The 11,093-nt window shown below is 38.1% G+C and overlaps 1 protein-coding gene across 10 annotated transcripts in view; it reads right to left on the reverse strand.

The window, feature by feature from the left end:
• slc29a1a (solute carrier family 29 member 1a) overlaps positions 1 to 10,816 on the reverse strand; it is a 43,149-nt gene extending 32,333 nt beyond the window's left edge. For 4 of the 10 annotated variants that reach the window (XM_053620607.1, XM_053620609.1, XM_053620605.1 and 1 more), the window contains exon 1: positions 10,596 to 10,816. The gene's annotated coding sequence lies outside the window, so the exon portion shown is untranslated. Of the gene's footprint in view, positions 1 to 5,233; positions 5,378 to 10,595 lie in introns of all 10 variants that reach the window. The other 6 variants (XM_053620610.1, XM_053620602.1, XM_053620603.1 and 3 more) reach the window with 4 other exon arrangements.
• Between the last annotated feature and the right edge of the window lie 277 nt (positions 10,817 to 11,093).

Here is an 11,093-nt window from a genome sequence, read left to right on the forward strand (position 1 = left end):
CTAGCATTACAGCTATTCACCATAATACAAAGAGTGCGTTAATGTTAACTGCATTTTTGCAAGTGTTTTGGACAAGGCAAGCTGTAGTAATTAGCATTAGGAGGATAGGTCAGGGCCGTGTTTATTCATGTATAGCGGGTAGGACTGCACGATTATGGCCAAAATGATAATCCCGATTATTTTGATCAATATTGAGATCTCGATTATTTATCACGATTATTCATTGATTTTAGGGACAACATATTTTTATTGTACTTTCACATTTAAATAAACACACCGCTGCTATCACCTCCATGTTTTGCTACATTCCTGCTAATGTACAAATCTTTGCATCAAATTAGACTGATCCTTAGAGATTACAAAAATTTAGGAGCACAGTTGAAGTGTTTTTTTTAAGAGATGGTAGCGTTAATGTGCCACAATATAACACACAAGTAGGCATGAGAAAACTTGAGCTTGTCAATTATGACAGAATTTAGGAACATAGTGCGTGATCAATAAAAGATGGCGGTTGTGAGATCGGGAAGTTGAGAGAAGCAGATGATGTTCAGTGTTACTCGTCATCATAATGGCTTCCCTGCAGTATTTACACACTTGTTCGGTTGACTGAGGAGATGAAAAGCAGTGTGAAAGTAACTGTTGCGCGGTGTAGATGCATTTTGGACTTCCTGTAGTTTTTATTCCGATTGTATTATACAACTCCGAACAGGTCGCACGAGGTATTTCAGTTGCAAATGCGAGTGAAATGGTTGCACTGTAGAGCCCCGAGTTTATCTGCAAAGTTTTTTCCTGTTCGGCGTGATGAGGTTTAAGGTCCCGGACAACCTCTGTAGTGTCATTTAGCATCGTGCTAGTGTCGTGATTTCCCCTCACACAAGTGTTGGAGCTCGCAGAGAAACTGGCAGCTTGAGCGCTAAAATGCTAAACCCGTTTCCGGGTTTTGTTATTACAAAATGACATCAGCCCCGCGCCGCTCTACGTGATTGACTAAGTGTAGGAAGCGCTTGATTTGAGTGGAGAAAACAGTGGAGTTTTCTATGAGCGGAGGACGAACTTTAAATGTCAATATCGCAGTCTATCATGTTCATTTAATCATGTTAAATGAATGGCAGTCAAAATCGTAATCGCGATCGATATCCGATTAATTGTGCAGCCCTAATAGAGGGTATGCATTGATGTCACTTTCCCACCGGAACACGCCCCCCTCTGTCGGACTGAGTGGCAAAACATCCAGCAAAATGGCTGTTTTTTTAGGGGAAGCTGCGAAAACACTAGTATAACTAACAATCATCAGCTTAAATTGAAGGCAGTTGGACTCGATAGTGACCCTTACAACTTGCCCAAGAACCTGTGGTCCATGGACATTGGCATGTGGCCAGAAATCTGTTTTCCTGACATTTATATGTACCTGAAGCCTGAACGCATACAAAGCCTTGACGCTTGGTCCTACTTGGATTCGCTTGGATTTGTTGGAGAAATTAAAAGTGACAAGAACACCAATAAACATTCTGGTTGCATGCGGACAGGTACAGTATGTACAAACATTTTTATTTTATTATATCATTTCATCTGGTAAACCGTAAGCTAGCTAGTCCTAGTTTGTTTGTAGCCAACAGTGCTTCCACTTACTAACGTTATATATTTGTGAAGGTAAAACACAGTCAGAGAATGAATGAGCCCCCATTATTCATCACTGGAAATAGGCAGCATTTAAAAAGAAATATGTAGCAAATTATTCATCATTGTACAACATGAATACCATGTGCCAAAACAACTTACACTTACACTGCTTGACTTAGTAAAAAAGAAGTGAATGGTGTTTTTGGCACTCTGTAAAAAGACCGCTCTGAATTCTCGTTGAATCTGTTAGCACAATCGATCGCACAGCTTTTTCCCATTTTAGACGCCTTTTTTCTGTGTTTTTGCAGAATTCACGCTGTACACTAATGCTGCCTCTCAGTCTTTTTGCCACTCAGTGGGTGTGACCACGGTGGGTGGACTCGCCGTGGTCACACCCACTGAGTGGCAAAAAGACGTCATGTGCGTACCCTCTATTCTGCGAAAGTTAATGCAGGTAACAGGGGCAGACAGTCAGTGGCTAACAGAACTTAGCTAGCTCAGTAATGTCGAGGCCAAAAGTTCTTCACAAGGTTAACATGACCATAATAGAGGATGGGGTTTAGGTTGTAATGCTTTCCATTATCCCTGTTAATTAAGTTGTGCAAAAAAACTGGTGGCGAGGTGCTAAATGCAAGAAAATAAATATTCACAAGTTTTCCTGGTGAGTCTACAGCGCCATTTTGCTCACTGGGAGAGTGGCGGTCATGTTTCCAAAATTGCACAGTTTGGGATTCTGTAACGCAATTTCTCAGTTAAAGCCCAGAGGCAAATTTCTGTATTTTGTAGCTAACAACTAACACTCTTTTACAGCTTTTCAAATGGAAAGCAGTGGGACTCTTGTCTTCCCAGATGGCAGGGAGATTTGTAAGAAGATGCATCAACTCCATTTCTTACATCTGTCAAATGTTTTTGATTTTAATAAACATCACATGAATTTCATGCAATTGTTTGTTTATTTTGTGAGCATTTTAGTATACAAACAAATTGCCTTTTAAGCACTATTCAGACGGGACTAACATCTCCGTGTTTATTACAGAGGTGGGCGTGTCTGTTCTGTACATCTGGGCGTTGCATTAGATCACGTGCTCTGGATGCCTGCAAAAGTACTTTTAAATTTAGCAATTTAGTAGTTAGCACATTCGCCTCACACCTCCAGGGTCGGGGGTTCGATTCCTACTGTGGCCCTGTGTGTGCAAAGTTTGCATGTTCTCCCTGTGTTGGGGTGTTTCCTCCGATTTCCTCCCCAGTCCAAAGACATGCATGGTAGGCTGATTGGCATGTCTAAAGTGTCCGTAGTGTATGAATGGGTGTGTGAATGTGTAAGTGATTGTGCCCTGCGATGGATTGGTACCCTGTCCAGGGTGTACCCCGCCTTGTGCCCGACGCTCCCTGGTATAGGCTCCAGGTTTCCCTGTGACCCTGAAAAGGATTAAGCGGTATAGAAGATGGATGGATGTACTGATATTACAGTGGCCAGGCTTAACAATTTACGCGATTTGGCTGTTCTTGTTGATTCTATTTTTTTTTCTTATTCGCCGGCTAGCAAAAACATCTACATCCACACTGAACTGCACGCAGCAAGCAGAAAACGCACGCGAGAGCTTCTACGGTAGGTCACGTTGGCCAAAACACACAAGGAAAAGCGTTGTGGAAAAATAAAAATTTTCTCTGCAATCACAGACATTCGCAGTCGGATGAGATTAGATTTCTCAAAAGGATCACCAAGTTAGCCAAAAAAAAAAAAAAAAAAAAAAAAAAAAAAAAAAACAGTAGGTGATTTTTTTTTTTTTTTTTTAACACAGGTTGTGTGAAAAACACGGACTGGATTAAAATTGTCTGTGAAACACGAATTTCTCCAACATCCCCCTGGAAAACCAGTCCTGTCCGAATAGTGCCAAACACAGAGGTGTTTAAAAACAACATACGGCACATGTTAAATATACCCCCACACACTGTGCTGAAGGCAGCACAAAATGGGTCATCCTTAACTAGACACGTGGTGTGTTAATGTTTAACAAGTCAGTTTTAAGAATGTATTAGGGAAAAATCAGAGAATACGAAATAAAAAAAGAATGTTTTTACTCATGAATATCCAGGCCTACTCCAGCCTAGTTATGACTTCAGCACTCCTGCTTGAAGTTGCGACTTCCATACCTCAGATGGATACCTTTTCATTATGTATACATTACATGCTCAGAAGCTAAACCTACCCGTTAGATGATCTGAAATTGATCAACTCTCGAAAGCCATTGCCTATCGGTGTCATCAAAGGCCACGCATCATCTGCAGCATGTCATTTGCGATCATTTCACCCAGTCGTTCAGTTATTCCTAATGCATTTCAAGCTAAAACAGGAGGTTGCATATGTAGTTTTATATCCTGTCATCCTGTGTGCTGCTGGATGCACCCTTTATAAATGGTATATCATGCTGCTCGTTGCTGGATTGTATTTTAAAACACAAATCACAATGTTTGCAATTAACACTGCAATCGCCATTTCAACTAAAAGGTTCCCAAATGTGCACACTTTGTTTTCCCTCGTGTCTGCTGCACGTGTTTTGCACACGAGCTGGCACGCGCCTCAAACCTACACACTCTACTGTAATGATGCCCTTGCTTTGAATCGAACCAATTATTAGAATCATTAGCATCACTTCTTTGGTTTATATTAAGGCTACATATTCGTTCCTGTTTAAGAACTTTGGACCTGCTGAGAGTGGCCGTTGTGAGCCCGTTTATGTGCAGTTTATATATTTATCACCACTGCAGTTGAGATATGAACCATGACAACAAATGTTATTAACCTCAACATGATTAGATGGACTCGAGATAACATTAAGCCCAAGCCAATCTGAAGGTCCACACTCTCAAACGTTACAAAATGTGATGGTGATAAGACAGAGTTCGCTCAAAGTCTGACTGGACAGGCTTCCTGTTACAGAACATGTAGACTCAATAAATATAGAGGCTCGCAATCACATCTTTGATTTTCTACTGACGTGACCATGCGCACGAGCTTCGCTTACACACACTCACTCTCTCTCTCTCTCTCTCTCTCACACACACACACATTCTCGCGTGCACACACATCCTGCCCGTTCCCTAGTAGAAACCACGTGTATTTGTAATTTTTCACCCTCAAACATTGCTGCCGAATGGAGAGACCCATTCATAATACCATAATACCGCTGCACACTAACAGTTATTCGTTTTCCACCGTGTGTGAGAATTTGGGTGTCGAGTTTGTTTATATTAAACATAACTACTTAGTTAGACTGATACACAACTGATGAGCAGCAGTGAGTCTGGTATCCAATTATAGTCTCAGTCATAGTTTATTATATATATATATATATATATATACACACACACACACACACATATATATATATATATATATATATATATATATATATAGCTCATTTTATAGCTATTTATTAGCTGTGTGAAGCTAAATAAACACATTAAAGTTTACACAGAGAGAGAGAGAGAGTGAGAGAGAGAGAGAGGAGAGAGAGACGCGTGTTAGTCAAACTCTCCCTGAGAGGAACAAAACACATCCCTATACAAAAATAACCGAGTTTGTTTTCTGTCTAGATGTGTTTCAAATTACCTTTTCGAGGAGTGAAGACGATCTTGTCTTTGTTCTTGTGACTCTGGGGTCTCTTGTTAAAGTGGTCCGCGCGCAAAACTGCACGTCTATCACTGCAGCATGTAATGAGACAACGCATGCGCAGAGAGTTTGCGTGAACATGACCTAAAACATCGTAGACAAAGAGAACTGTAGTTCTTGAAGCCACGCGCTGCATCCGAAACCGCGTACTTACATACTACAGTATATAGTAGGTGAAATACATACATTTCGACTACTATATAGTAGGTACGTACGCGGTTTCGGACGTAGCCCGTGGCTTCAAGCAGTCGTCTATTTGCACGTATAGCATGAGAAATAATTAGCTGCACTTGAAGCTTTCCTAAAATAAAGAAACACTAAAACATATACACTGGCCATCTCCAGATTTGAACCCTATTGAAAACCTGTGCTCTGAATTGAAGAATATAAAAAAGCTGAAGAATATAATAGAAGAATATTAGGAATGTTCTGCCAGGAGAAATGGACAAAGATCCCTCTACAAATGTACTCAACATTAACAAACATTACAGGAGGAGATTCAGTGTTGTGTAATGAGAGGGCTGGGCTTGTGCCAGTGTGGCTTATTGAAATCAGGCAACAAATGATGAAAAACACATTTCCATTCAGATGTTAACATCCACCCAAGATCAGTACTTTGATTTGATGCACACAAGGGCATTGAACTCTGCTGCACGAATATAAGTGCTAGCAAACAGTACCAACAGTAGGATTTGTTGGTTTAGTTGGGGTCAAGAGGTGCATTTCATGTAATATTTGCATGGGTGTAAAGACAACCATGAATGTACCCTGGGCATATCTGATCCACGTGGACCATTCATTTCTGTGTTCTTGCAGCGGCATAACAAATATTATTGGCACATGTCTGCACTAACCATTGATTATGAACATAAGTATCTCTATATACAGTGTGTAGCAACTAGTAATTTTGCTTAGTAATACAGAATGCTTAGCAACTGTTGTTATTGTATGTTTTCACATATGTGATCACAAAATCTAGAGCAGCCTAAGCAAACCCTACACCAATAAGCCTGGAGGAAAGGCTCCCAGAACAAAAGAGTATTAAATGCTGTCCAAGAATTCCCATCTTATACTGAACACATTTTTTACAAGAAGACTGGTCCAATACAGTTTCTATGTGTCCAAGCAGCTCTCTGATCTAGTCATAATAGTTTGCGGTGTGAAAGTACTGTAGTTCTGTGTTATTTTCATATTTTTATCCATCCAATTAATCCATCACAGACAATAACTACAGTGTGCATTAAATGATGTGCAACTGAGGGGGACATCTGAGGCTATAGTATTATATTATCATACAAAGGTGGAGCATGCCTGTTATATCTGGTTTCCTGACTCTACAATAGAAGGTTGAGTCATGGAAAACGCTAATATCATGCTCTTTTCTGCAGTTGGAAATGTGCTCTTCTGGCAGGTGAACATATCTGCCATAAAGCCATGTGCAGTTGTGGATGTTTTTCAAGTACCTTCATCTGTGGAATCTTTGATTGTGGTTATGTCACTTCTTGTTGTGTGAAAGTCTTCACTGAAAATTGTCATGCCAATTTAAAGTTTTGCTTAATCCCCCGAAGAGATAAGTGATGACCAAGGCATGAACTTATCTGTCAATTCCCTTTACCAAGGTGATGTCAGCAGATGTCTCACTGATAGGTTGAAGAGTTACATAACAGTCATACGCAATGGGATACATTTCTTATGCATTTCCAGACTGTGGCAATGTGACACATTTGTTATTCATTGTGAACTGTGGCAAGGGCTGTTGTCTGTGCCAAGAACCACATCTGACATTTCTGAAGCTAAGTACACAGGATGTGGCAAAACATTTGTACTGCAGCCTGCTGGCTTACACTCTAAAAACAAATGTTTAGGCTCCACAAAAAAAAAAAAATTAATGCAACAGTTTGCATCAATCATTTTGAGTTATGACAACTTTTAATGAAATTAATTTCAGCCAACGAACTACATTGAGTTAGAGAAATTACCTTTTCCTCTACAATCAAATGTATTTTCAATTAACACTTAATTAATAATTTGTACAATAAACACAAGTTTTCAGGTTGATTACTCATAAAAATTAAGTTGTTCCAACTAGATTTGTTCACATTATTTAAAATAATTTAAGTGTTATGCACTTAATTACCATATTTATGAACACAAATTTTTTAAGTTGACAATCATTTTAAACATTACATTTAAACCAGGACAAACTACTTTTAAACCAGGAAAAATTACTAACTTTAATTTGTATAACAATAGTAATTAAAATCCAGTGTAATTTACAATACAAATATCATACCAAACATCTCTGCAGGTTTTATACACCTAAAAGCACTGAATGAAATGAGCAATATAGACAAAAAAGAAGCACTCTGCGTCTACTACTTTTATCTCTCTCATAGAACTATCCATAGTCCAAAGGCTGCTAATTCTGCTCAAAGAGTAAACTGACTACAATGGAGCTAGAAGGCTATATGTGTGAAGGACAAAAGTTTTTTATAAAATGTGTCAATACATGAAATTAGATTACACAATGTAGTTGAATTTTACACAAATAAACAGAAATTTAATCATGCTTTTCCTTCGTATAGCACAAATGAAAAGCCCTCTCTAGATGAGCAGATTTGTCAAATGAAACTTTATCATTCTTATCCACTGCTACGGTAAACTAAAGAGTAGATATTCCAATTACACTGCTAAATATGACTAGCATTAGCTACGTGTAGTAGTACAAAATAGTCCATCAACTGTAATAGCAGGTGTAGCCTAACCTATACACGAGTCCACTATTGGTCATATCACAATTGAGAATATACCCAAATTCATTGCTTTAGTAGAATTTATTTGTAAATGAAATGATACTCACATTGAAATGTCCTTTGTATAGTATTTGTTCAGTCTACAGGTTCTCTAACACAGTCTTAAATGTCTGAATTTATCCAGGCATGTTAAATGGGTAGGGGAGGAGACTTGAAATTAGTGACTGGAAGTTATCACGCCAATCTCATTAAGTTACTACAATTTAAATTTTGTTTTAAATCAATTAATGCAGAAATTTCTGTTTAAATTACACACAATATTAAGTTGATGTGATTATCCATCCATCCATCCATCCATCCATCCATCCTCAACCGCTTATCCGTAATCGGGTCACAGGGTGATGTGATTATCAACATTATAATGTCAACACAACTCATCAAAATAATGTTTACAACTTTAAATATTTAATTAAATCAACGAATTAGAATTTTTATCTTGCAACCACACATTTAATGAAGTCGTGGTAATAGGTCCCCTGAATTACTTTTTAGAGTGTACATGGTGGCTTACAGGCATGAATAAAGGTGTCCTTAACAAAATAAGAGGTACCCTGATGTCCCATGATGTGTTATACCCCCTTCCTTTCCTTCAAGGAGCAGCAGTTATCTGCATAACCATTTTTGTAATTATAAATAATGTTTATTTGGAAGAAGAATGTTTAGTTATGCCATTTATGTACAGTTGTGTCTATAATAGTAAACAGAACAACTATACACCAGTGATAGAACAGATAAGAAGATACAAGCTCTCTACTACTTTATACTCCAAATTCCAATCCACAAAAACAGTCATGTTTGTCTGTTCTAGCAGTACCTGGGACCAAATCTACACTACGGAGACATGGTATAAGACAAAAAATTATTTGCCCAGTGCACTTTTGGCCTGTCAACACAAACTTGTATAAATAAACATAGCATTTGTTTAAACAGCTTTTGAGCACTAGTGGCCTCTGTCACAATGTGAGAGCTCTTGGTTAAAGCTCAAATGGTTGTCAGAAACCCCAGTATGTGCTAGATGTTACAAAACAATTGCCACATGCCTCATTTTTTGACTAAAGCATCTGGATTATTTTTGCATGCCATGCAGACATTTACTACTCCCCCCCCATTTCTAAAAAGGATGAGAACACTCTGAACAATAATGTGTGATTCAGTATATTATTTGGAATTGGTAAGAAAGCTAGAAATCCACCCGACACCAGTCCACTAGTTCCTGCCTTAAAACACATAATTCCTGGGCTGGTGTTTAGCTCTACCCCTCAATACTTTGCCCCTGTTTATTCCAAACTGGCTGAAGTTTTATTTTTCTTATGGTTTTGGCTATAAACCAGTAGCTACACAGAGTGTGAAGGCGCTGTTTGCATTTACAGCCAGACCTCTGCGTCTCCACCTCCACCCTGTCTAGTTTAAAATAAGCCTACTGTGGTTAGTGGAAAACACTCTGTAGGCTCCCCATGAAAATAACACACAGACACGGAGATGGAAAGACGACGGTTGGAAAAAGTGAAGGACAGTGTGAGAAAGACATCTCCCAGTGAGAAAAAAATATCTAAAATATTCAGTTTGATTATAGTATAAAAAGTAGTCAATATTAATTTGTTTTTGTACTATGAAATAAAGAAACTGTCCAAGTATATATATTTATTTCCACAAATTTACAGTGCAAATTCTTAATAGGCCCAGAAAGTTTTTTTTCTACTGAGTTCTTTTTCTACTGAGTTCTACAATTTATTATTTATAGATGAGGCCAAAAGTTTACATACACGTAGGCTTAAGATATTCAAACACAGTTTCTCAACTCCACACATTTCATGTTACCACTCATTTCCTGTGTTAAGTCAATTAGGGAGTCTACTTTAGTTCCATAAGAGGTTTTTTCAATATAATAGCTAAGAGACAGTTTTATTTCAGTTTATTTACTATATCAGATTTTCAGTGGGTCAAATGTTTATACATTAGTATTTAGTGGCAATGCCTTTTAAATTGCTTAACTTGAATCAAGAGCTTGGGATAGCCTTGCACAAGCTTATCATAATACTTTGCTGGAATTTTTGCTCATTCCTCCAGACAGAACTGGTGTAACTCAGTCAGTTTGTGGGCCACTCCAATATTTTCACTTTGTTGTCTTTGTGAGGGAAATTATTAATTTTTACTTATTCATAGTTTTGTTCTTGTTCTTTTCAAGTTCATCAGAGGATAACGACTAAGAAGGCCATGTGATGTCACTTAGATCAATACAGAATCTTTATCTGCTTACAGAGACACAAACATGTTCTTCTGCACACCTTCTAAGACCCTGAAACAAAGCCGGTTTGAACTGCATCAAACTGCTTCTTATCGGTCTACAGAAGTGTGTAATGCTCTACGTTTCATATATATATATATATATAATAGTGGTTCAGCACAAGCGCTTTAGAGCGCTCTCATTATTCTATCCTGCTTTATTCTATCCTGTATTAACCATCTTTCTGTAATAAACTTTTTTTTACCTTCAGAGGACGAGTCTGCGAGTGTTGTCTAATTTCCACAACAATTTGGTGTCTCCTGGCTGGGCTGCGCGAGTCTTTTCAGCTTTTCTGGACAACAAGCAAACAGGAGGATGCTCATAGAAAAGTTTCACTCTGAGGTCCGTGTTAACATGCAGGCGGTTTGTCCTTTATTGTGCAGAGCGAAAGACTGATGCAACCTTACTGACTGGTAGGTTTCCTGATGAATTTAGAATTAGAATTTTATGAAGTCATTGTGTATTGCTGTCTGTATTAGGGCTGCACAATTATGGCCAAAATGATAATCCCGATTATTTTGATCAATATTGATATCTCGATTATTTATCATGATTATTAATTGATTTTAGTGACAACATATTTTTATTGCACTTTCACATTTATTTAGTTTTTTCATGTCACAATATAAAACACAATTAGGCATGAGAAAACTTGAGCTGGTCAATTATGACAGAATTTAGGAACATAGTATGAGCCATGACA

Source organism: Ictalurus furcatus, chromosome 3 (assembly GCF_023375685.1).
Source record: "Ictalurus furcatus strain D&B chromosome 3, Billie_1.0, whole genome shotgun sequence".
Classification (NCBI taxonomy): Eukaryota; Metazoa; Chordata; class Actinopteri; order Siluriformes; family Ictaluridae; genus Ictalurus; species Ictalurus furcatus.